The 24,697-nt window shown below is 38.5% G+C and overlaps 1 long non-coding RNA gene across 2 annotated transcripts; it reads left to right on the plus strand.

Moving 5' to 3' along the window:
• Positions 1-5,750: 5,750 nt before the first annotated feature.
• Positions 5,751-13,906, plus strand: LOC144323365 (uncharacterized). 2 transcript variants are annotated; one of them, XR_013388774.1, is made up of 3 exons: positions 5,751-5,807; positions 12,060-12,194; positions 13,723-13,906. It is a non-coding gene; the product is annotated as an uncharacterized LOC144323365 (long non-coding RNA). The 2 variants fall into 2 exon arrangements; XR_013388773.1 differs by lacking the exon at positions 5,751-5,807 and adding an exon at positions 8,137-8,363.
• The last annotated feature ends 10,791 nt before the right edge of the window (positions 13,907-24,697 follow it).

Below are 24,697 nucleotides of genomic sequence, written 5' to 3' on the forward strand. Positions count from 1 at the left end.
TAATCGTTTTGGTTTGGGGATCAACACCTATGCAATTAACTATTTCTGGAACTTCAAAGTTGCCTTCAAACTAGCACTCCAGGGTGTTCTTAGTTAGCTTGGTATTGGTGTTTCAGAAAAAGGGAAAATCATTTATTTTCTGTTTTGGAAAGAGCATTAAGAGACATTTGAAGAAAGGGTACTTGTGACTTTGTTTCATTGTAGTCTTTAAGAAGTTTGGATTACATTGTGGTTTTTGTTTTGTTTTAGTCATTAGGCAAATAAACACTTGTCATTAGTGATGCTTACCACCGTCCAGAATGAAAAATGACTGCCACTGTGTTGCACATACATAAGAAAACTCCCATCTTACTGCAAAAGCTTTGGTTTCATTTGGTTTGACTTTGACCTACTGTTTTGCTGTGGTCACATCCTTACTACCTGTGCTACATTTCCTATATGTTGGGGAGGGCATAATTGCCATTCCTTTGCTTCTCAAGGAAGTCTAATGAGCAGACTAATGAATTTATATTACTCCTCCAAAGAAAGCTGACATTTTAGGAGTATTAGGTAGTCATCTATGTAAGGAGGGAGCAGCAGGGTATAACTCTGATATGTTTCCAGAGCACTGCTCCTTCCAAAGAAGACTTCACAGGTCTCATGGCAGTGTATGAACATCAGTTCAGGCTTATACATTCCTGTAAGCTATAATTAACTAAAGTGACTTGTTCCAACGTGACTTTGCAAAACAGTTTGGGCCTCAGGTTGCAATCTGATAAAGAATTCTGGTCTTGGACAGTAAAAAATCCCCAGCTATGTATCACATACAAAAATTTAGAAAGTGGGGAGGGGAGGGAGGATTTGAGCTAGCGGTGAGCATTTATATTACTTGAATAAATTGTGTATCAGTTCCTAGGAATATTTCTTAAAAGAGGAGAAGCTACACAAAAAACAACAACAAATGGAAGTCTACAGCATCTTAGTCTCCTTAGGTGCACCTAATAACTAACATGCATTGTGCATGCACCTGTCGGTTAACTGAAAGAGGGACTCCTAATATTGCCATATTTGAGGAGGTTGATAAATTATAGTAGCTTTATTATTTTCTGTTCTTAAAATAGGCTTTTTACATTTGAATGTATGCAAATATTTTTGACTCTTTGCTAATTCTCAGGGGTTAAAAGTTAAATTTTACTGACTGTAGCAGCAGGTCAACCTCTTAAATTCAAACTTAACTCAGGTTTCCTATTCTTTTCCTCCATACTGAATAAAACACAGAATGCCTACCAGGCAAATATATAAAAATTAAAATTCCAAATACGATTTTAAAACACCAAATTGTAAATAAACCAATTTTACAAACTAAAATATTGTGTCTTTCCTTGCTTTTTATCCCAAATGATTTCCCCTCCTAAGTTGCAGGAAGTTTTAAATGTCCAGATTATTTCTTCATTGATAAAAATAAAGTGTGTTATTCACAAAACAAAACCCCATGAGCAGGCCCAGATCATTTAAGTAAGAGCTTATTGAATTGCTGTAGGTTGTTTGGGGGAAAATGTGATTAGTGTACCAGCAATTTATGTATATTTATAGGAAATAAGGATATGGATAAATCTAATTTGTCATCTTTTATCTGAAGAGGAATTCCCAACCTAATTTCCCCTTTCCCTAGAATTCAAATCATTGGATTTTTGGCTTTGCTAGACAGAAAGAAAGAAACAAAGAAGGAAGGAAGGAAGGAAGAAAGAGGAGAGAGAAGGAAGGGAGGAAGGAAGGAGGGAGGGAGGGAAGGAGGGAAGAAGGAAGGAAGGAGGGAAGAAAGGTAGGAAAAAAACGAAAAAAGAGACATCTATCTTATTAACATCTACTGCAGATGGCATTCATTTGTCAAGTATTTATTAAATGCCTACTATATGCCAGGTACTATTTAGGTACAAAAGAGCAAAACAGAGTTCTTGTCTTTATAGAGTTTTTAGACTGGTTGGGAACACAAGGTGCTATACAAGTAATTATATGAACAAATACATAACTGTAAATGTAACAAGTGCTGTGAAGTAAAAGCATATGGTCCTGAGCATGTGTATATAATGGAAGGGGGCACGTTGTGTTGTCTTGTGCGGATCAAGGCTCGTTTCCTTAGGAAATAAATAGCTCAAGCTGAGGAGGGAGAGCATGGACAGAAATCCTGGAGCTAGAAGAAGCAACGTATGTGTGAACCGTTAAAGGTCCTTATGGCTGGAGCCCACTAGAACCATAAGAATGACAGAACTTGGTCAATGAAGCTGGCAAAGTGGTTTGGCCCCCAACTATGCCAAGTCTTGTAGGTGCTCGTCGTTATGCTATCTGCAAAGGCAGCAAACCAGAGGATTTTAGGAAAATGCCATGAACAGCATGGCTCTCCCTGGCTGTCTTTAGTAGAATGTACTAGGAACGGCAAGAGTAGGTGAAGGAAGACAAATCGGAAGTGTTTGCAAGAGATGGCAGATTAGAGCAGACCAGAGGACAGGGATGGGGATTTAAAGAAGAGGAAGGATTGGGAGATTCTTCAAGATGCAGAAATATTAAGGTAGAGATAACAGTGGTGTTTGTGTATGAAAAGCAGCTGGTGCTATTTTAGCATCTGACTTGCTACACTGCATCAGAAGGAATTACAGTATCTCATTTGTTCTAGAAAAGAGAAGGTGAAAATTAATGCCTTTGGTTACAGACTGTGAAGTCCTGGTAAGCTATTTACCTTTTGCTGAAATTTGAAGCATTGGAGTAAAATCTCATTTATTAATCCAGGAAGTTATTTAGATTTAAAAGAGATAGATGATAGATAGATAGATAGATAGATAGATAGATAGATAGATAGATAGATGGATAGGAGGGAAAAGGGCGAGTGTAGAGGTCAGTACTAAGCCAAATACTCCATGAGGACAGCTATCCTCTTAGGCTTCCCTCCCTCCTTCCTTCCATTGAAAGTAAACATCTGCTCTATAGGGTATGTGGATATACCAAAACAAAACAGAATAAAAAAAATTTTTAGTGGCAGAAAAGGGGATGGGTCCCTACCCTTGAGGCCTTGATGTTTATCTGTTAAGATTAGAAAGAAAACAATTTGAGAATGGTAAAAGACAAAATTCAGAGCCAGTAAAGGTCACTGTGGGTAAGAAGAGCTTCAGGGAGGTGTGTCTCTAGCCAGGTCTTGATGGAATTCAGACTCGTAGAGAGAAAAAGAGCATTCTATGAGAAGGGAGTTGCCCTAATCAAGGCAGGTCACATACCATTCATCTCATCATCTATTATTTATTGAGCACCTATGTGTATGACTTTTGGCATAAGGCAAGGAGACAGGCTTTTGCTGAGTAAAGTGAAGGATAATTCCTCTGGAAAGGTGAAGGCTTTTTGTCCCGCGGTTTCCTCAAATGAGCTGTGTTCTCACCTCACAGGCGCTGCACACGTGCTCCGTCAAGAATGCCTTTCCCCATGTCTGCCTCTTCCTGTGGGACTTGGTTCACTTGGTTCACATCACTTCCTCTACAAAGCCCTCCTTTATGAGGTTGGGCCAAGTGCCCCTTTTCAAAAGCTACCATTGGCAAGCTTTTCTTAGTATCTGGGAGGAATTTTTCTAATGAGAGGGTGAGCGGAACTGAATTGGGGAAAACAGTGGAACCCTTTCCCCTGCTTCCCTCTCATCCTTGTCTCTGGGCATATACAGCAAATAAAACAGAGTCGAGTCTAGAGGTAAGGGAGACAGATATTAAACAGATAACCACAAAAATGTCCATTATAAATGATGAGAAATCCCATGAAGGAAAAGTAGCTAGGTTTTGTGAGAAAGAACAATAGGCTAGGAGGTCAACAAAGACCTCATTTGGTACAGTGCCATTTATGTGGTGTTTGTAAGCACGAGGGCAGCTCAAAACCCCAGGGAAGAACAATCCAGAACATGAGTTCTACAGCAGACAGAAGGCCTCTGGGTCTGGAATTTGGTGAGCCAGGGAAAGGATGGCACAAGATGAGGAGGGAGAGGAAAACAAGACCAGCCCAGGGAGAAGACCACACTGACCATGTTGAGGGGCTGGAAATGTGTTCTGATTACACCAGGAAGCCATTGAAGCATTTGAAGTAGATTTTTAAACAGTCATTCTGGTTTCCTGTGGAGACAAAACTGGAGGAGAGCCAAGTGGAAATGGTGAGATTTCATGAGACAGAGGAGCCCTAACAGCCTGAAAGAAGTTAGGGAGAGATAATTTGGTAGGATTAATAATGGTCCCAGACCATGGGTCCTGTTTCCAGGTGAGGCGAGGTGGGAATAAGACCCCGCAAGATTCTGAAGACACCATTCATGTTGTTTTTATAGCTCAAGTAGCACGTGCTGAAAAAATGTTTTTAAAATGTGACTATATACAAATTACAAACAAGTATTAAAAGTTTTTAACTGGCAAAATGAGAGGACTGTTAGCCTATAAAATCTCAAGATTCACAGATTCAATTTAACCTATTAAGAACTTTTCAAGTAAGGAAAGCACTAATAAGCCAGTGAAGAAAATGGGTAAATAATGTTTAAAAAATTTACATGAAAAACATAAATTGGCCCAAAAAAATCAACTTAGAAATGTGAGTCAAAGTAACGTAAATTCAAGCAATGAGTTTATTTTTAACCCATGAAGTACCAACAACGAATAAAACAGTGACGTGCCATGCCAGCAAGGGTGTGTGGTGGCACAAAACACTCACTCGATGCTACCAGGGTGTAATGAACAGTATCTTTCTGGAGGGCAACTTGGCCATCAGCACTGAGAGCTTCAGAAATGCTTCTTTGCTTTTACCCGACAAATCTGCCTTCAGGAGTCTCACAATAATCCACGATGTAAACAAAGGTTTATGTATAAAGTTAATCATAACTATATCTAGCATCCCAAACAGAGAAAAAAAAAAAAAAAAACTTGTACCCATCAACAGAGGATGTAAAGTAAAAAGCTCTTCCCCCAAACAAAATAGGACATAAAACTGAATTCCATCCCCTCCAAAAGAGGCAGAGGCAGGGAGATGGCATAGGAAAAACTATTAGGAGGACACAGACCAGTATGTTGAGGGAATTGATTTTCATTTTAATTTTCTTTAGCTATTTGTCATCAATTTTCACAAGCATTTACATTTTAATAAAATATTGTTTAAAAAAAACCCCAATAAATTATTAAGCAGAAAGTTATTTGGAAGGGAAGGAATAAAACTGAAAGAAGACTGCTAGGGACCATGTAAGCAGAACAGTTTAACAATGCAGAGGCGGGGCACCTGGGTGGCTCAGCGGTTGAGCATCTGCCTTTGGCTTAGGGTGCCAGGATCAAGTCCTGCATGGGGCTCCCTACGAGGAGCCTGCTTCTCCCTCTGCCTGTGTCTCTGCCTCTCTCTCTCTCTCATGAATAACTAAAATCTTTAAAAATAATAATAATAATGGAGAGGAAATGACTTCCTGTTTTACCTCTGGCTGAACCATTTCTGCTCCTACCACCTGCTGAGCTCTGTCGCACCTCCAGTGTCCACTGCCTGGAATGTGTTCTCTTCTTGGCCTGGCTAATTCCCACGGTGCTTCCCCTGTCCTCCCTGTCCCACACCTCACTCAGTCGTTCCCAGACTAGATGAGGTGCCCCTGCTGTGGTCTCCCATAATGACTGCAACTCCCGCCTTCATAGACCTTAAGCTTCATTGTTACAGGCCTAGTTTCATTGTTAGCCTTTGTATACCATGAGGGCAATGGACAGGCCTTCCTGCTCTTACTACGGTAGCCGCAGTGACCACTACAGAGTTTGGGGGCAAAATGGGGCCTCAATAACAACTTCTGAGTGAGTACCTGGAAAGGACCAAAAAGAGGTGTGCACAGAAGAGGCCATCAGTGTCCCTTCAGAAAGAGAATTCATGAGAGTAAAGGAAATGGACTGGATCATCAATGGCTAAGGAGGCTGGTGGTGAGGAAATGTGGGTGCAGGTCCACTCACCGCTCACACAGCACTTCTCTGACTGCCAGTGGTTTTCCCCATTCTCGGTCTCTCCATCACATCACCCTGCTTTATTTCTTTGAAGCACTTAGCAGGATCTGGAACTCTCTTATTTATTTAATGATGACTTATTGTGTGTCTTCTTCAGTAAGTATAACCTACCCTGTGCTACATTGGAACAGAGATCATGTAAATTCCTGTTACCACTGTATTTTCCTACTGCCTGAGACAGTGCTTGGTACAGAGTGGATGCTCCAAACTATTTGCTGTTGTGTAAGGCCTGTGTATATTTGGAGGAAGTGAGGAAGAAGCTAGGTGGAGAGGAAGAAATTAGAACTGTTGTATGCCAGGAGGCAAATAGATATAATTTCTAATGCCAACCCTGAATGCTTTGTAGCAGCCACCTAGAACCCAGTGCTGGGACTATGAAGTTTCCTCTGGGTTTCATAGGATTGATTAGCAATATCTGCTATGGGTATATGAAGGGGCAGTTTAGTGGCCTAATAGACTCTTCTGTATTCTAGTGTGCGCTGCTTCAAAATTCTTATCTTACACGTGGACAATGTCCGGGATATGGCTGAGTTAAAATATGGGTGTTTGGGGGTGTGTGTGTGTGGTTTTAGGAACCAACATAACATGAAGAACATAAATTCTTTCTATATCTTAGAGTATTTTTATATCTTACTTGCAGGAATCCCTGGGTGGCGCAGCAGTTTAGCGCCTGCCTTTGGCCCAGGGCACGATCCTGGAGACCTGGGATCGAATCCCACATCGGGCTCCTGGTGCATGGAGCCTGCTTCTCCCTCTGCCTATGTCTCTGCCTCTCTATCTCTCTCACTGTGTGCCTATCATAAATAAATAAAATTAAAAAAATATATCTTACTTGCAGCTTACTATTCTTTTTTTTTTTTTTTTTTTTGTTTAGGAAGCAATGTATTACACACATAATTGAAAGCATTTACAAAACAAGCAAGGCCATGGTTTTATTTTGTTGATTTTGATTTGTTGGATTGAATTGTATTTTCATTTACACATTCATTGCTCTACTAGATGTGCATGTCTGTGTGTGTTCAACAGCTAGCAGGAGGACAAGAAAGTCTTTGCCTGTCATCTTAATCTCCTTTCTTTTACACGTTCATTGCTTGATCTTTTGGCTGATATCAGAATGGTAGCTAATTCTGGGTAAAAATTCATTAACAAGCCTCTGGCTAGAAAGTAGAGATAATAAGAGCACCAGATAAAAGTAGAGGGGAAGCTGCACGTGAGTTGTTTTTGTTCTGATACTTGCTGTCTCCTTTTAGGGTTGGAATCTGCAAATCACTTATTCCCTGGGCTAATTATGTCCTCTTGAGAACAGTAAGGCCTTTTATCAAGATGGCCACATCCCTGTGTGTCCTGGCACACAAATGATGAATAATGGGGCCGATTAACCCAGTGACCTTCATGAATGATAAAAGGGGAATATAGAGATGTGACATGTTTGCCTGCTCTGAGAATCAGCTTCTCTCTGGACTTTTCAGAGGCATACTCCTTTGTGACAACTAGTTACTGCACTTATTCCTCATCTCTTTCATTCATCATGCCACCTGGAAATGTGGATTTTAAAACCAAGCACAAAGTGCTTGGCCCATGGGCTCTACAAGAGGATCTGATCAGCACAGGCCATTTGATAGTGTTTAGATTAACCTCCGGGCACCGTGAGTCACCACAGTGTTGCGACGGTCACAGCCCCTAGGTTTAGAGGGCCTGACGCCACTGGCACTGCCACGTTTTACTCTGAGTAAGTGCTTGCATTGATCCTCCCCTGAACCACTGCCAGAGAGGAAGGAAGGCTGGTGCTCTGGAAGTGGCTCAAGCAGCAATTAAAACCACTTGGGGAAAAAGAGCCAGCACGCTGCTGTTCCAGTGTCTTTCCTCCTTCCCGGCCCTGTCTGGGATGGGGTTCGCTGCTGATCCCTCATGTGACCTCAGGAGCCTATCACTCCTGCAGGCTGGACCTGCAATCCAAAGTACAGTACTATGGCAGGTGGAATAACGGCTCCATCAAAGATGTCCATGTCCTAATTCCTAGAACCTGTGAATATGTTAGTTTACATATTAGCATGAAAACCCGTGAATTAGCAGGATCTGGAACTATCTTATTTATTTAATGATGATTCACAGGTTTTCAGTCCATAATGTGGACTGTGAAATGTGTCCCCACCAAAAATAATTCATAGGTAGAAGCTTGTGCTATAAGAAATATATACTTGGTCTTTGTCCCTAGTTCCCTGGCACAGAGCTCCTAAAACTGTTACTTTCAGGGTGATAAGGGTGACAGCAACAGCTTTTGTTAGAACATTTGGTCTTGGTCCGCAGCTCCTGAGACAAGAGCTACTAAGACCCGTGGTATCCTCGCACCAGGTAAGAGTGTCATGTGGTATGCTAGTGAGAGGACTGGTACTGGGGGCCCTTTCATAGTGTCAGGATGGGGGCTGGTCAGGAACTTTCAGCCCTCCCCCGGCCATCACCCCTATCCTGACCTCTGGGAAAGTGAGAGTGGCTGGAAACCGAGTTAGCAATCAATCATGCCTGGATGATGAAGCCTCCATTAAAAAGTCCTTAAAGTACAAAGTTCAGAGAGCTTCTGGGTTGGTGAACGCATCCAAGCGCAGGGAGGTGAGCGCACCCCTGTGCCACAGGAGCAGAATCCTGTAGGCTTGGGACCCTTCTGGAGCTTGCCCTATGTGCCTCTTCGTCTGGCTGTGCACTAGCATCCTTCATAATAAACTGGTAAATGTAAGGAAAGTGTTTTCCTGAGTTTTGTGAGCCTCTATATAGCAAATTACTGAAGAGGAAATTGTGGGAACCTCTCACAGCTTCTTGGTCAGAGCACATGGGACAGCCTGGGACGATGTGATTGGCATCTGAAGCGGGAGCAGTCTTGTGGGACTGAGCTCTTAATCTACACAGCCTGCCTAAGTCCGGTACTTAGTGTCAAATGGAATTAAATTGTAGGACACCCCTTGTTATCTGCAAAGTTGACCTTGATTGTTGGTTAGGAAAATCTCATGGTTTTGGTGCCAGAAATATTGTAAATAGAGCAACAGTTTTCTTTAGTAAGCCCTTAACCTTCAATATGATTATCTTTGGAGATAGGGTTTTCAAGAAAGTAATTAAGATTACATGAGGTCATAAGGGTGGGGACCTAGTCCCATAGGACGGGACGCCAGAGCTCGCTCTCTGTGCCCACAGACTCAGAGTAAAGGTCATGAGAGGAGACAGGGGGAAGGCAGTCGGCCATCTGCTAACCAAGGAGAGAAGCCTCACTAGACACTAACCCTGCTCACACCTTTATCTTGCGCTTCAAGCCCTGAACTTCCAGAACTGTGAGAAAATACATTTCTGTTTTTCGGACCACCCAGTCTGCACTATTTGGTTATGGCAGCCAGAGCAGACTAATATACATGACCAAGAGGGATTAAAGATGGAATTAGGGTTGTTAATCAACAGACCTTGAGACGGGGGAGAGTATCTTGGACTATCCAGATAGGCCCAGGGTGATGACAGGGGTCCTTGGAAGTGGAGGGAGGAGGCAGGAGGAGAGAGTCAGAGGGAGATATCACTATGCAGGCTGGGTTTCTCAGGAAGGAAGCCATGAGCCAAAGAATGCAGGAGACCTCTATTTATTTATTTATTTATTTATTTATTTATTTATTTATTTATTTTGCAGGAGACCTCTAAAAGCTGGAAAGGGCAAAAAATGTATTCTCCCCTAGAGCCTCGAGAAAGTAATGCAGTCCTGCCGATGTTTTGATTTTAGCCTGGAGAGACCTGTACGTTTAACCTATAGAACTGTACGATAACAAATCTGTGTTGTTTTAGGCCATGAAAGTTTGTGGTAACTGGCCACCAAGAGAAGATTCAATATTAGCACGTTAAGGCATAATATCCATTAACATTTTTAAAGTAATATTTTGGATATACATATATATTTGGGATTCACTTCCTCCTGAAAGAATAAGTGAAAGAAAGAGAATAATAAGGTGATAAAGTATATTCTATGTATAACCCAAATAAGCTGCTGCTAGAACACGGGGACCAAAGAGCATAAAACTTGCACTTCCACATTATTTTACTTTCGTTTTCACAACTAAAATAACTCACCAGAAGCAAAAATCTGAAAGGACTCTGTATGTAAATGCAATTCACTATCTGAACAGAGCGACATTTAAAGCAACATAATACCTTTCTACAAAGGAACTTGTGAATAAAAGCAAATTCTCTCCTTTATCAATCATTAATTGTGTGTGTGTGTGTGTGTGATTACCTGGGATCATCTGTGGTTTCAGGATGCCCAGTTACTGAAGGCAGCTTCGCATTACTGTATTTTAAAGAATGGCTTCGCCCTTCTTTCTGGGTTTTTTTTTTTTTTATGATTTTATGTATTTATTCATGAGTGACACAGAGAGAGAGAGAGAGGCAGAGACACAGGCAGAGGGAGAAGCAGGTTCCTCGCAGGGAGCCCGACGTGGGACTCGATCCCTGGACCCCAGGATCACACCCTGAGCCAAAGGCAGATGCTCAACCACTGAGCCCCCCAGGGATCCTTCCTTCTGGCTTTTCTATTCTCTCTTGTCAGTAGTCTGTTTGCATTGTTGTTAAAGAAACCACCCCTTTATATCTATGCTGATACTAAGAAGGCTTTTCTTAGTACTGATCAACTCTTTAAGTTCTTCTGGTTCCTAATATTTCGTCATTTGTGGGAAAATAATAAAGGAGAGTGTTTGTGGTCATGTGGACACACATTCTCCTTTTTGCAGTTGGAGGGAGATGAATCTCTCCCCCCAGCCCTCTCTGCTCTCTGGCCCTCTTGCCGGTTTAGATTTGCATCAATTGCTTGCATTTACTCTTTCAACACCTTCCTTAATAGCTCTTGCTTGCAGCTTGAGACATTAATGCTTTTTAAAGTTTCCTTTTCACAGAACATACATTTTGAACAACTTTAAAAGAAAATATCTGACTTTAAAATCGAGAATTAAGATGACTACATGCTTGTAGGCAGATGTAAATATTGTAGCTCTTGTCTCTTGAGTATTTTTAAGCACTGCTGGAAGTTTTCGCAGTGGTTCGAACTCGTTTATGCCGCAAACAGTTTTAGTGATATCCTGAAGTGCTTTTACCCTGTGCTTATTACATATAAAGGGTAGCATAAAACAATGATCCAACCGAGAATATGCCTTCCTCTAATTTTTACATCTCACTTATTTCAATTTTAAGACAGAATTTGGCTGAAGTATTGAGGCTTTTCTTTTGGTTCTGAGTTAAATGTTGATACATATATTTCCAAACATGACCTCACTGGAGAGTCATTGTTTTTGGCTAACAATTAAACAAAGTTTACAAGCTTATTAAAAAAAAAAAAAAAAGGATTCTACTACAGCCAAGTTAAAAAAAGAACACTGGGCACAGAGCTACTTGGCTTACTGTCATTGGTTTGCCTGTTGTGACATCAGGTGATAATTTCACTATATCATTCTGTTTCTGCTCTTGGGCAAATAAGCATGTTGCTGAGACTTAATTATATGAATGTTTACATTTTTGTTATCTGACATCAGCCATTCATAGAAACCACCTGGGTATCCAAAATCTGTATTTGTGGCTTCAGTCTATTATGGTTTTGCATTATTCATCCACTAAATATTTATTGAGTCCTTTTGTTCACCACTGCAGCTTAGGGCCTAAGACAGAAATAAAAGTTAACGCTAATAGTTCCCAATAATTAGGAACATTAATTATGTGCCAGGCCCTCCCTGCTCCATACAGCCCTATGATGTAGTATCGTTATCCCCACTTTATAGATGGGGAAGCTAAACCATAGGAGGAGGAAGTAACTCACCCAAGGCCTCATAGCTACAGGCAGCAGAGCTGGAATTTGAACCCAGGCTTCTCACTCCTGATTACTCTGTACTTTTTCCCACTATGTTTATAAATAGTTGCTGAGTGAGTGGCTGAATAAGACACTAATGATTCCCCAATTTTTCAAAATGGAGTTGAAAACGAGGCCCCAAAGTGAAACTTTTTGGCCTGTTTAGGAACCATTCTATGTTCTTTATCCAGTTTCTCGTCTTCCAACAACACACCCAGCATCGCTCTGCTATCCTGATGTGAAAGGCCTTCTGTGCACGGCCTTGAATACTGGGACAGCTTAGTTATCACAGCACTATGGATCTGCCACAGAGGATGTTATGAGAGGTAATGAATATTCATAGAATGTTTAAGGTTTGGGTCAAAGTCTTGGAAGAAATGCAAATTCTTATTAAATATAATAATTATTGCTCTTATAATGTTATTGAATTTTTGAAATCTTTGCTGTGGATATACTGTGTTCTTGGCCTAGGAAGGAGTTTGTAAAATAGTTACAAGGGCAGATGTGATGCTGAGAATATAGAATTGACCTCTATGTAAAATTTATAGGCCTGGAACACACACTGCTGAGGCTTTTGATCAGGATCTTTCAAAGTACTGTATGCATGCATTTCAAGTAGAATATCCTTCTAATTATTTTATAGTAATTCTCCACAGAAAATGTATTTGTAACTAATTGGGAAATCTTTAATAAGCTTCGATTTGTAATACTGTTTTTAACTTGAAGCTATTATTGTAATCGTGTTGATTTTCATAAGGACCATGGGTGCTCTAAGCATATTTAAGTTCATGCCAACTCCAAGGTGTGACTAGAGAGGAGGCGGTAAAAAGCAAGGTTTATTGAGTGTTGCGTGCCAAGCTCTCTGGTTAGGGATCTGACCTTCACCATTTTATTTAATCCTCAAAACAGCCCTGGAAGGCAAATATCGGTATTTTATACATAGGGAAAAAGTAAGGTTCAGAACGTTTACATAACTCCACATCTGGTAAAAGCTAGAACCAAGCTCCGTTTCCCAGTCTGTCTTTTCTCACAGTTGTTGCCACAACCCCCCCACTAACTGACTAACCAGCCTGGGGGTGAGTGAAGGCTCCCCAGAGGAAGCAGTGTTTGAGGGGAGCCTTGCAACCTGAGGAGGAAGACTCCAGGTGAATGAGGAAAGCAAGGGCATTTCAGGCAAAGCAAAGGAAGTATCAAAGAGCACGGTGTGCATGGAGAGCTAAAAATAGCTCTCCAGGCAAGAGCAGCATGTGTTTTATGAGGCTTGTAGGAGATTCAGTTGTGAAGGCAGGAGATCCCAAAGGCCCAACAATACCAGGTGTGCCAGGTGCAGCCACACACCTGCAGAAAGTAGAATACCTTCTCCCCAACTTCCCACCGATCAGAAGAAATAGGGTAGAATGACCAACAAATGTTTCCTGAGATGGCTTAACTTCCGACTAACTTTCCAGCTCTGATTCCTCAGAGTCAACATTCCCTAAGTGTCACTGACATAGTTAACTTGGCCTAGAGAATGGAAAAGATGCGAGGCTTCTTGCTTTCTAGAGGCTGGTGGCATCATTTCATGTACATCTGAGTCTCTTCTCCTTAACCCAAGTTGTTAAAGAAGGTGCTTTAACAAATTTGAGTACCTTTCACTCAACTAAGCTCCATGAAAATAGAGACTGCAGATTTCTGGTATATGATTGAACCACAAGTGCCTAGCACTGAGCAGTTTCTTAAATAATTCTTTTAAACAAAGAGATGTTGAAAACTTCTATACATTTCCTATGAAAAGTTTTATTCTTTAAATACACCCGATTTACAAATATTTTCCTATATATTAATGTACTCAAAACCCTTTTTTTTCTTTTACAGTTTTTTAATATGCTCTTCAAGGAGCCAGGAGCAGGGGATATTCCAAGGAAGGTGCACATTATCAGAAGAATCTTTGTGTTATCCTGAGTTTTGTGAGCCTATACCATGTCACTTTGTCAGACAATATTGTATTTAAATTTTAAAACTCTTGCTGCTATAAAGGGATGTCACCGAAGCTGTGATGTTTTAGATTGGTATCATGTTTGTCTTCATCTTCTTTTTTTTTTTTCCTTTTTTTTTTCATCTTCTTTTTATTGTTTTTAAGTGCTGTACATATTTTAATTGGTAGTGATTTTACAAGAACTTGAGGCTCTTAGAAAAGTGTTCATTTTTGCTAACAGGAAATGTGTTGGAGTTCTGAAGTTGCATTGCAAACACTTGATAATACATATATGTGGTGCGTTCGATTGTGTGGTTCAGTCAGTTTAGGTACAATTTATCCCAAATTTCTTCTTCAGCACATAGTACCATTCTTTACAAAATGACCAAAATTAAGAATCTTTAAATAACCTTTATTTAAGTGATAAAGTAATTGTGTGTAAGTTAGAAGCTCTGATAGAGAACATGGAAATTCTTGGATAGAAATTTCTCTTGCTATCTTCCCAAAATTTTATGGCTTTTAAATATATCACTAGGGATCCCTGGGTGGCGCAGCGGTTTAGCGCCTGCCTTTGGCCCAGGGCACGATCCTGGAGACCCGGGATCGAATCCCACATCAGGCTCCCGGCGCATGGAGCCTGCTTCTCCCTCTGTCTGTGTCTCTGCCTCTCTCTCCTCTCTCTCTCTCTCTCTGTGACTATCATAAAAAAATAAAATTTAAAATAAATAAATAAATAAATAAATAAATAAATATATCACTAATGTGTAGAGTGCCTCCCAGCAGCTGCTGGTGGTAAAATGTTCATTTTATGTGTCTAAGGCAGGGAAGAAAGCATAACTGTACAAGATGGATGTGTGATATGGTAGGGAGGATTAGTTCACTATGAAAGGGTTTCCACCAATTATTACGCTAGGCACTGCACTGAATTCTTTTAGAGAGATGGAGGAAGTTCAGAAGAAAATGATCAGAATGATAGGAGGACTAAAAATTCAATGAGGCATGGCTAGTGGAACTAGAAATATTTGACCTGGAGAGGATAAGAGGATATAAAACCAGTTTTAAAATATCTAGACAGCTGACAAATAGAAGAGAAATTAGCCTTGCTAGTATGGTCCCATGGTCCTATGTGGAGACTATATGGAGTCTTTTGCCCCAAAATAAGAAAGAAATCACAAAGATGCCCAAAGATGCAATAAGGATTCTTGTTCAAGATGGCAGACAAGAGCATCTGTATACCTCTTTTCTGCTCCAAAACCCCATAGAAATAGCAGTAAAGAGGAACAGAGAATAATAAATTAAAGACAGCCTGGGCACGGGAGAAACAGCATCTGGAAACTAGAGATACAGACAAATCTCTTGAAAGTAAAAAATACTTGGAATTATATTAACAGATTAAATCACATTCACAGGAGAAGGCTGCAGTAGGGGCTGGAGCTATTTTTCCTGGCAGCAGACCCACAGAGGCTCTGTGGAGTGCGAGAGGGAAGTTGGAAGTAAACCAACTGTGGAATAACTGTGAGTCATAGCCCACATTCCCCTTCCCTGCATCACATGCTCAGGCTAAAACCAGAGGACAAATCTTTAAAATAATTGAGAAGAGCCTGCATGAGGAGGAGCCCTAAAAGGGGTGATGCCCACTCTAAAGAAAATTCTCATTTGGGCTGGCAAATGGGAGAGGCGGTTGGGGGAGGGGGGGCGGGTGTCTTGGGCATCCTGCTTCCTCCTCTTTCATCTAGTCTAAAGTGAAGGTCTAAAGTAAAGGTCTAAAGTGAAGCCTGCTAGTCAAAAGGCCCACCCATGTGGATAGAAGATGAGACCTAGGCAAGGAGGGCTCTCTATTAAACAAGTTGGTCTGCAGTCATAAATATAAATTGATAGCCAAGGATCATAAAAATCTGAGGAGATGTAGGAACCAAAATGTAGGCTGAAATAAACTGACCCTGGAGGAAATGGAAATTCAGGAAGTAGAAATTATCTTTAAAGTTATTCTATTTAGTTTCTTCACAGAGAAATTTTCAAGATAAAGCAATTGTAAAGTGAAAATAGGCTACAAAAAGAACAATCAAAACCAAAAAGGCCCCTTAAAATGAAAAAAAAACCCAAAAAAACCCTGCCAAACTTAAAAATTCAATGGAAAAAGATGGAAGATATCTCTCTAAATATAGAGTAGAAAGTTAAATGGATGGAAAATATGGGAGAAAAATTAAAAGATTAGAGAACAGTCCAAAAGATCTAATAACTGAAAGGATGTTTAGAATAGGTAAACAGACAAAAGAGAAAACATGAGAATTTTCTAGAGATGAAGAACTAGGACTTCAGATTGTAAGGACCTAGAGAATGCAGAACAGGGTGAGTAAACAAACCTATCCCAAGACATGTTCTTGTGACATTTTAGACACTGAGAGGGAAGATTCTAAAAGCTAAAAGAGCAGATCATTCAAAAATAAATGAGAACCCAACTGACATTAGCTAGATCATCAGCAACTCTAGATGCTACAAAATAAATAAATAAATAAATAAATAAATAAATAAATAAATAAATAAATAAGAAGCATGGCTCTAAGATGTTGAGGGGAAAAATGTTTTTGAACCTAAAATTTTCTACCTAGCCAAACTATCAATGAAGACTGAGGCATTTTCAAACATGCAAGAGTTCAGACCATTTACCAGCTACAGACTATTTCTGAAAGAATTATTCAAGCAAGACATAAGAGAATCCAAGTAAGAGAAAGTCACACTAAGGAAGAGTGGCTCTAACCCAGGATTGTGGTGAAAAGTAATTCCAGGATGAGAACTTTGAGGCTAGCCTGGAGAGCCTTCAGTCCTAATTAGAAGCTCTGTGGAGAACCTCTTTCAGAAGAATACGGATTTCTTCTTCTAACAAATAGAAAAATTAAGCAGCTGGGTAATCTTGTGACAAGGCAAAGGCATATTGGGTCATTATGACATAGTGCTGTCCTAATCCTCTCCAAACTTTAAAGTTCCTTCCAATAGCGAAGCTTGATTGATAAGAGTTACACCTCCTTTATAGGCTTAATTGGACTCCTTGGCTCTGCAGCAGCTTTCCATAGAAATATTGTGAATACTACCTTTTCATTTTCAACTAAAAGAATCAATTTATAGACAATGTGTCAAAAATTAACTGTAATTGCAGAACAAATGCAAAAACCATAGTATGCTAGAATGGAGGTTTAGAAAGGGGTACAGAGGTAGAGGAAAATGTAGTGAAGTTGGATTTCTTCATCAAACGTAAAGGGAGTTAAGAGATAACATATCTATGTTTGAGGAGTCAAATACAGTTTTAAGCATATTTTAAAAATTTTATTATACTGATGCAGAAGAGCATAGCTGGGTTTGAGTTCTTCCTCCCCACTTCAACTTGGGAAATTGCTTAGCTATGCCTGCCTATCTCTTTCTCTTTCCCTTTCTCTTTCTCCCTCTCTCTTTCTCTCTCTCTCCCCCTACCTACCTACTTACCTATTTTTCAAGTGCTTATACTAGTCTGGGACATTGAAAGTGTTTTTGAGGATAATGGTGATGATGATGGAAAAACCACAAAAGAACTAAAAATTAACAATTCAATGTGCATAGATCAGAAAGGCAAAGTAGTAGTTTGAGAGAGCTTATTTTCTTATATTTTTAAAAAGAGAGGTCAATAGATATTTAAAGTTGACAAATCTAGAAGAAGAGGCATAACCATATTCAGAGTTATGGAGGCAATCCTCAGAAGAAATTAAAAAAAAAGAGAGACATAGTTAAAAGTAGTTATCATTGGTGAGTGGAACACTGCATGAGGGAGACTGGCTTTTCTATTTTTTCCTATCTGAGGAGGTTTTTTGTTTTTTGTTTTTAGTAATTTCTTTTTACCAGATGCAGGTATTAATTTTACTTAGTTTTTACCAACTTTATTGAGGTATAATGACATAACATAAACTACACATATTCAGAGACTATAATTTGATAATTTGGGGACATATGTGCACACCCTTGAAACTATCACTGTAATCAAGATAAGGAACATATTCATCATGCCTAGGAGTGTCCTCATGCCTCTTGGTAATCCCCTCTCCCAGTTCCTCCCCACTCCCCTGATCTCAGGCAGCTGCTGTCCTGCTTTCTGTGAGAATAGCAGAGCTTGCACTTTTTAGAATTTTATATAAGTGAAATCATACACTATATGCTCATTTGTCTGATTTCTTTCATTCAGCATCATTATTTTGAGATTCATCCACTTTAAAGTGTGTATCAATAGTTCTCATTCCTTATGTGGATAAACCACAATGAACAAACTCACCCGTTGATGGAAGTATGTTGCTTTTTAACTCCTAGTGTTTGACTATTACAAAGAGAGCTGCTGTGAATATTCAACACACAAGTCTTTGTATGGACTGGCGATTTCATTTCTCTTGGATGGATACATAAAGGAGGAATGGGTGGTTCACATCGTAGGCATATGTTTACATTTTTAAGAAACTGCCAAACTGTTTTCTAAAGTGTTCAACATTCCCATCAGCAGTGTCTGAGACTTCCAGTTCCACTACCTTTCTGTCTTAGCGGGACCATCTTTTTACAGCCACCCCAATATAAGGGTAGTGATATCATATTGGGGTTTTAATTTGCACTTCCCTGGTGACTGAAATATTGAGCATCTTCTCACTTTTTATTTTCTGTCTGTATCTTCATCAGAAACATATACAAATTTTTTGGCCATTTAAAAAATATTGTTTCCTTATTATTGAGATTTGTGAGTTTTTTTTTTACCTATTCTGGTTATAAACCCTTAATCAAATATGTGATTTATAAACATTTTCTCCCAGTCTCTGGCTTTTCATTCTCTTAACAGTGTCTTCTGAAGAATACATATTTTTAATTTTGAGGAAGCCCAATCTTTACCTTTTTTCATTTTATGGATCATGCTTTTGGTGTTGTTTACAGAATCTTTGTAATTTTCCCATGTTTATAGTTTCAGGCTTTATATTTAGGTCTGTGATCAAATTTCATTTAATCCTTATGGTGACTATATGGTGACAAGTATGGAACATTTTTTAATTTTTTGCATATATGTATTCAATTGTTTCAACACCATTTGTTGAAAAGACTACACTTTCTTCTTTTAAATACTTTTGTACTTTCATCAGATACAAATTGTCCAAATACGTGTGTCTCTTTATGGAGTCTCTATTCTGTTCCACTGACCTATTTATCTTATCTTGATTCCAATAGCACACTATCTTGGTTACTCTTATAAGTTTTGATGTATTAGCCTGTTTGGACTCATAACAAATAGCCATAGACTGGTGGCTTAAACATCAGAAATTATTTTCTCACAGTTTCAGTGGCTGAAAGTCTGATATCAGGGTGCCAATATGTTCAGGGTTTGTTAAGAGTTCTCTTCCTGGTTTGTACCCTCAAGATCTCATTTAACCCTAATTACCTCCCAAAGACCACATTTCCAAATACTATCTGGGGCTTAGGGCATTAACACATTAATTTAGGGAGGGGAGATAATTCACTCTCTAACACTTGAAAACGGTAGTGTTGGTCCCCTAATTTTGTTCTTGTTTTTCAACGTTGTTTCGGCTAGCATAGGTGCTTTGCATTTCCATGTAAATTGTAGGACTGGCTGGTCAATTTCTATCAAAAGCTCTCCTGGGATTTTGTTTGGAGTTGCATTAGATCTGCAGATTAATTCAGGAAGAAGTGACATCTGAACACTATGGAGTCTTTTGATCCCACCACCCCCCACACCCTCCACACCCCCACCCAGAACAAACTATATCTGCATATCACTCCCATTTATTTGTCTTCTTTAATTCTCCTCAGCAATTTGTAATTTTCAGTGAATACATCTTGCATGTATTTGTTAGATTCACCCCAACATGTTTCATATTTTTAATCTTATTGTAAGTCATATTACATTTCCAATTGTTTGTAGCTAGTATATAAGAGATAAAATTGATTTCTGCCTATTGATCATGTATTCTGTAACCTTGCTAAACTCCTTTATTAGTTCTACTAGCTTTTTCATAGGTTCCATCAGTTTTTCTAAATAGACAATCATGCTGTTAGCATATAAAGAGTTTTCCTTTTTCTTATTCAATTTAGGTACCTCTTATTTCTTTTTCTTTTCTGACTGCACTGGGTAGAGAGCTTCAACTGCAGCACTGAATAGAAGTGGTTGAATAGAGGGCACATCCTTGTCTTATTCCTATTTCTTAAGAGGAAAGCGTTTGGTCTTTCACCATTACATGGTATTAGCTACCGTATTGTATATATGCTCATTATCAAGTTGAGGAGTTTCCCTTGTAGTCCTAATTTGTTAACAGCTTCCTTCGGAATAGATGTTAAATGAGGTCAAATGCTTTTTTCCTGAAATTACTGATAGGTGGTTTTTCTTTTTTAACTTGCTAATAGGATGAATTACATTGGTTTTTGAATGTTAAGCAAATATTGCATTCTTATGATAAACCAATTTTAGTCACTATGTATTAACCTTTTTATGTATTGTTGGATTTGATTTCTTAAAACACTTTTAAATTGCTGCCTCTATGATAATGAAATATATTGACCTGTAGTTTCTTTTTCTTTAATGTCTTTGTCTAGTTTGGGTATCAAGATAATGCTGCCCACATAGAATGAGTTGAGAATTATCGTCTTTATTATTATTTTTGGAAGAGTCTGTGTAGATTTGACAAAATTCCCCACTGAAGCTGAGTCTGCAATATTCTTTGTAGAAAGATTTTTGTCTATCAATTCAATTTCTTTATAATAGATATAGGGCTACTCGGGTTATATCTTTCATCTTTTCCCCTTTTTTTTAAAACAAGCTTTGTGGTAAGAACACAATATGAGAGCTACTCTCTTTTAACAAAATTTTAAGTGCATAATATGGTTTTGTTACCTACAGGTACAGTGTTGTGCAGCAGATCTCTAGAACTCACTTATCTCACTAACTGAAACTTTCTACCATTGAATAGTGACTCCCCATTTCCTTTTCCCTAAACCCTTGGCAACCACCATTCTACTTTCTATTAAACCAAAAGAAGACAGAAACCGAGAAAAAGGAGAACAAAGAATAGATGGAATAAATAGAAAGCAGACAGCAAGGTGGTAAATTTAAACTCTAATGGGGCATCTGGGTGGTTTAGTCAGTTGAGTGTCTGACTCTTGGTTTCAGCTCAGTTCATGATGTCAGGGTCATAAGACCCAGACCTGCATCAGGCTCCACACTAACCATAGTGTCTGCTTGAGATTCTTTTCCTTTCCCTTGCCTTTCCCCTTCCTCTCTGCTCTTCCTCCCTTTCTCGCTAAAATAAATAAATCTTTAAAAAAATTTAAACTCTAACATATCAGTAAGCACATTAAATGTTATTATTTGGACACCCTTAATGAGATTATCAGGATTGGGGGAAAAAAGCAAAATTCAACTATATTCTTACTACAAGACATGTACTTTTTGCATATAAAGTAATGTGTAAGTTACACATAAAAAGCTATCATGCTGTTACGAACTGAATCGCGTCCTCACCCCTACAAATTTCTATATTGAAGTTCTACCTCCCAATGTGACTGTATTCAGATATAGGACCTTTAAGGAGGTAATTAAGGTTAAATGAAGTCATAAAAGCAGACAGGACTGGTGTTCTTATAAGAAGAAGAAGAAAGACCAGAGATCTCTCACACTTTATAAGAGCATACAGAGAAAAAGCCCAGTGAAGACACAGCAAAAAGGCAGCCATCAATAAACCAGAAGAGAGATCTCATCAGGCACCAATTTTGCTGGTACCTTGATCTTGGACTTCTAGTCTCCAGAACTATGAAAAAAAATAATTTTCTGTTGTTTAAGACTTCCAGTCTGTGATATTTTGTTTGATAGCCCAAAGCCCAAACAGACTAATACATATGCTAAGATTAATCAAAAGGAAACTGAAGTGGTACATTAATATCAAGTAGACATCAAAGCAAATAACCTCACCAGGAATAAAAAAGGTCATTTTGTAATGATTAAGAGGTCAGTCTGTCAAGAAGAATATATGGCAATCCTAAATGTTTATTTTTTTAAAAAAATTTTTCCTAAATGTTTATACTCTTAACAGAAGTAATTCAAAATACATAAAGTTAAAAACTCATAGAACTAGAAAAGTAGAAAAATCTACAGAGATGAAAATATCAATGTTTGTCTCTCAACAATCAATAGAATAGAAAAATCAGTAAAGATATAGAAGACCTAAACAAAATTATCTACCAGTATGACCTAATTGGCATTTATAAAATACTTCAACAACAGCTATCTATATTCTATTTACTCCATCTATTATTTGTTCCCCTTTTTCTTGTTTCTGCCTTCTTTTGGATTAACGGAATTATTTTTATGGTTCCATTTTATCTCCTTTTGTTGGTTTATTAGCTATAACTTTTTAAAAAATGTATATATTAGTTGCTTTAGTGTTTCTAGTATACATTTTTAACTTATCATACTCTATCTCCAAGAGATACATTTTATAATATTTTTTATATATTTCATTTTGGATAGTTTCTATTGCTATGTCTTCAGGTTCATTAATCTTTTCTTTTGCAATGTTTAATCTGCTGTTTATCCCACTCAATACAATTTTCATCTCAAACATTTTTTTCATTCCTAGAAGTTTGATTTGTATCTTTTTAACATCTTCCATGTCTCTTCTTAACTTTTTAAACATATGCTATAAAGCTATAATAACTTTTAATGTATTTCTCTGTTAATTCTAACAACATCTACCTCAGTTCTAGTTGATTTCTGTTTCCTCATTATGGTGCTTGGCATTCCTATTTTTTTTGTGTTTTTTGTTTTGTTTTGTCTTATCATATGCCAGACATTGGGTGTTTTTCCCTGTTGAGTGTTGGATTTTTTTTATTCCTATAAATATTCTTGAGCTGGGCTTTGGGATGCAGTAAATTACTTGGAAACACTTTGATTCTTTAAGGTCATACCCTTAAGATTTGTTAGGCCACAGCAGTGTTTAGTCTAGGGCAAATTTTGTCCCATTTCTGAGGCAAGACCGTTCTGAGCACTCTACCCAATGATCCATGAATTATGAGATTTTTCCAGTCTGGCTGGTGGGAATAGGCATTATGCCCAGCCATATGTGAACATTTGATACTTTCTAATCCTCTAGGTCGGTTCTTTCCTTGGGCTTGTGTTGTTTCTTCATGAGCACGTGCTAATCAGTAGTGTGATGAACACTTGAGAGGAATGCTTTATAAATCTTGCCACCATATCTTTGCATTCATTTGAAGAGAGTATCTTAGATTAGCTGATTAAAAGCTTTTTTCTTAATTGGGATCTGGCAATTGTGTTTACTATTTTTCCTTGGCAATTGTGTTTACTATTTTTCCTATATATGGGTCATCATTATCAACTTTCAGGATGGGGTAAGGATGGTTGTCAAATCCTGCAAGAAATTTTGACTAATTTAAAAAGTCAATGGCCCTTTCTCCCTCAGAAATATCACTGCTTGTGGCAGTGATTTTTCTCTTCTATATTTGACTCAGTTATATATTTTCTAATTTGTCTAAGAATGAATATATTTATTTATCAGTGGTATCTTTAAAATAATCAGAATAAAATTTTATCTCCCAAAATCACCATTTATATTACTTGTTCCACTTCTCTGGCTGTCTGCCTCTGGGTCAACTGGAAGGCATGGTGAGAAAGGTAGTCAACAGGACTTGCAAAGACTTGTACTGTAGTGGGTGGTAAGGCCTTCCTTTCTCTCCAGTATGATTAACTGCCTCACTTCTTGAGCTGTCACTGTACCAAGTGTCTCCTTTATTCTCTGGATGAATAGGAGAAGTCAACTCCAGTCCTTTGGAACAAGGTGTACTGGTATTCAATCTTATTTCCTTTGCCTCAACTCATATGCAGATTTTTTTCTCAGAACCCTACGGATTTACTTACCCCTTCTTTCTTTTTTTTTTTCTTCCTATTCCTACTTTATACTGTACTTTACCATATTTGTGTCATTTTAATTAGTCCTGTAAGGCTTCATTTGAACATCAACCCCCTTTCTTACCATTGATGGCTGTGCTGGCTGCCTCCTCTACTTCTCTCAGGCTCTATTACTTTTCCCTCCACCCTTTCTTCTTTTGCGTCTAGAGTCTATTATTACTGAATACATTATTTCATTTTCTTTTTCTTTTTTCTTCTATGGATATCTTGAGATGTTCTCACCCCTTATTTTCCCAGCTTGCTGACATCAGGCAAAGCTAAAGAATCTGAGACAAGACAACTTGGGCTTTGCTTTATCAAAGCAATCTGCTGCTGGCATCTCTCCTTCATTTCCAACTGCTTTACTCTTTTTTTTTTTGCCTTTTTCACATTCAAACTACAATCCTTATTTTCCTTTCTTCTATGTATTAGAACTGTAGAACAGAGCCTGATGCATAGTACATATTCACTAAACATTTGTTGAATGAAAGAATAAATAAATGAATGGAAGAACATTTGGTATTCTTGCTTTTATTTTAGTTCCTGGTACCTGGTCCAGTTAATTCATCATTGTTCATTATGAATATTTTTACAGTTTGCCTGACCTCATGCCCCATGCAAGCCACACATTTTTCATTCTTTACATGAAGCACTGCTGCATCTTGGGCTTTTGCATCTATAATGATTTTCCTTACCATGTGTGTTGGTGTGGGTTTTTTCCCCAATGTTTGGGAAGCGAGTGCTTTTGTACACAGAGAGGAATATAGATATTTGAGTAATGAAATAATACTTAATTAACTTAAGTTGTAAATGTGAAACTATCATTTTCTTAGGCCTTTATATTTGCTTTGCAATTCTGATTTTACTTGTAAACCAAGTAATTTTAATAAAATTTAAAACAATCCCTC

This window comes from Canis aureus, chromosome 11, assembly GCF_053574225.1.
Source record: "Canis aureus isolate CA01 chromosome 11, VMU_Caureus_v.1.0, whole genome shotgun sequence".
Lineage (NCBI taxonomy): Eukaryota > Metazoa > Chordata > Mammalia > Carnivora > Canidae > Canis > Canis aureus.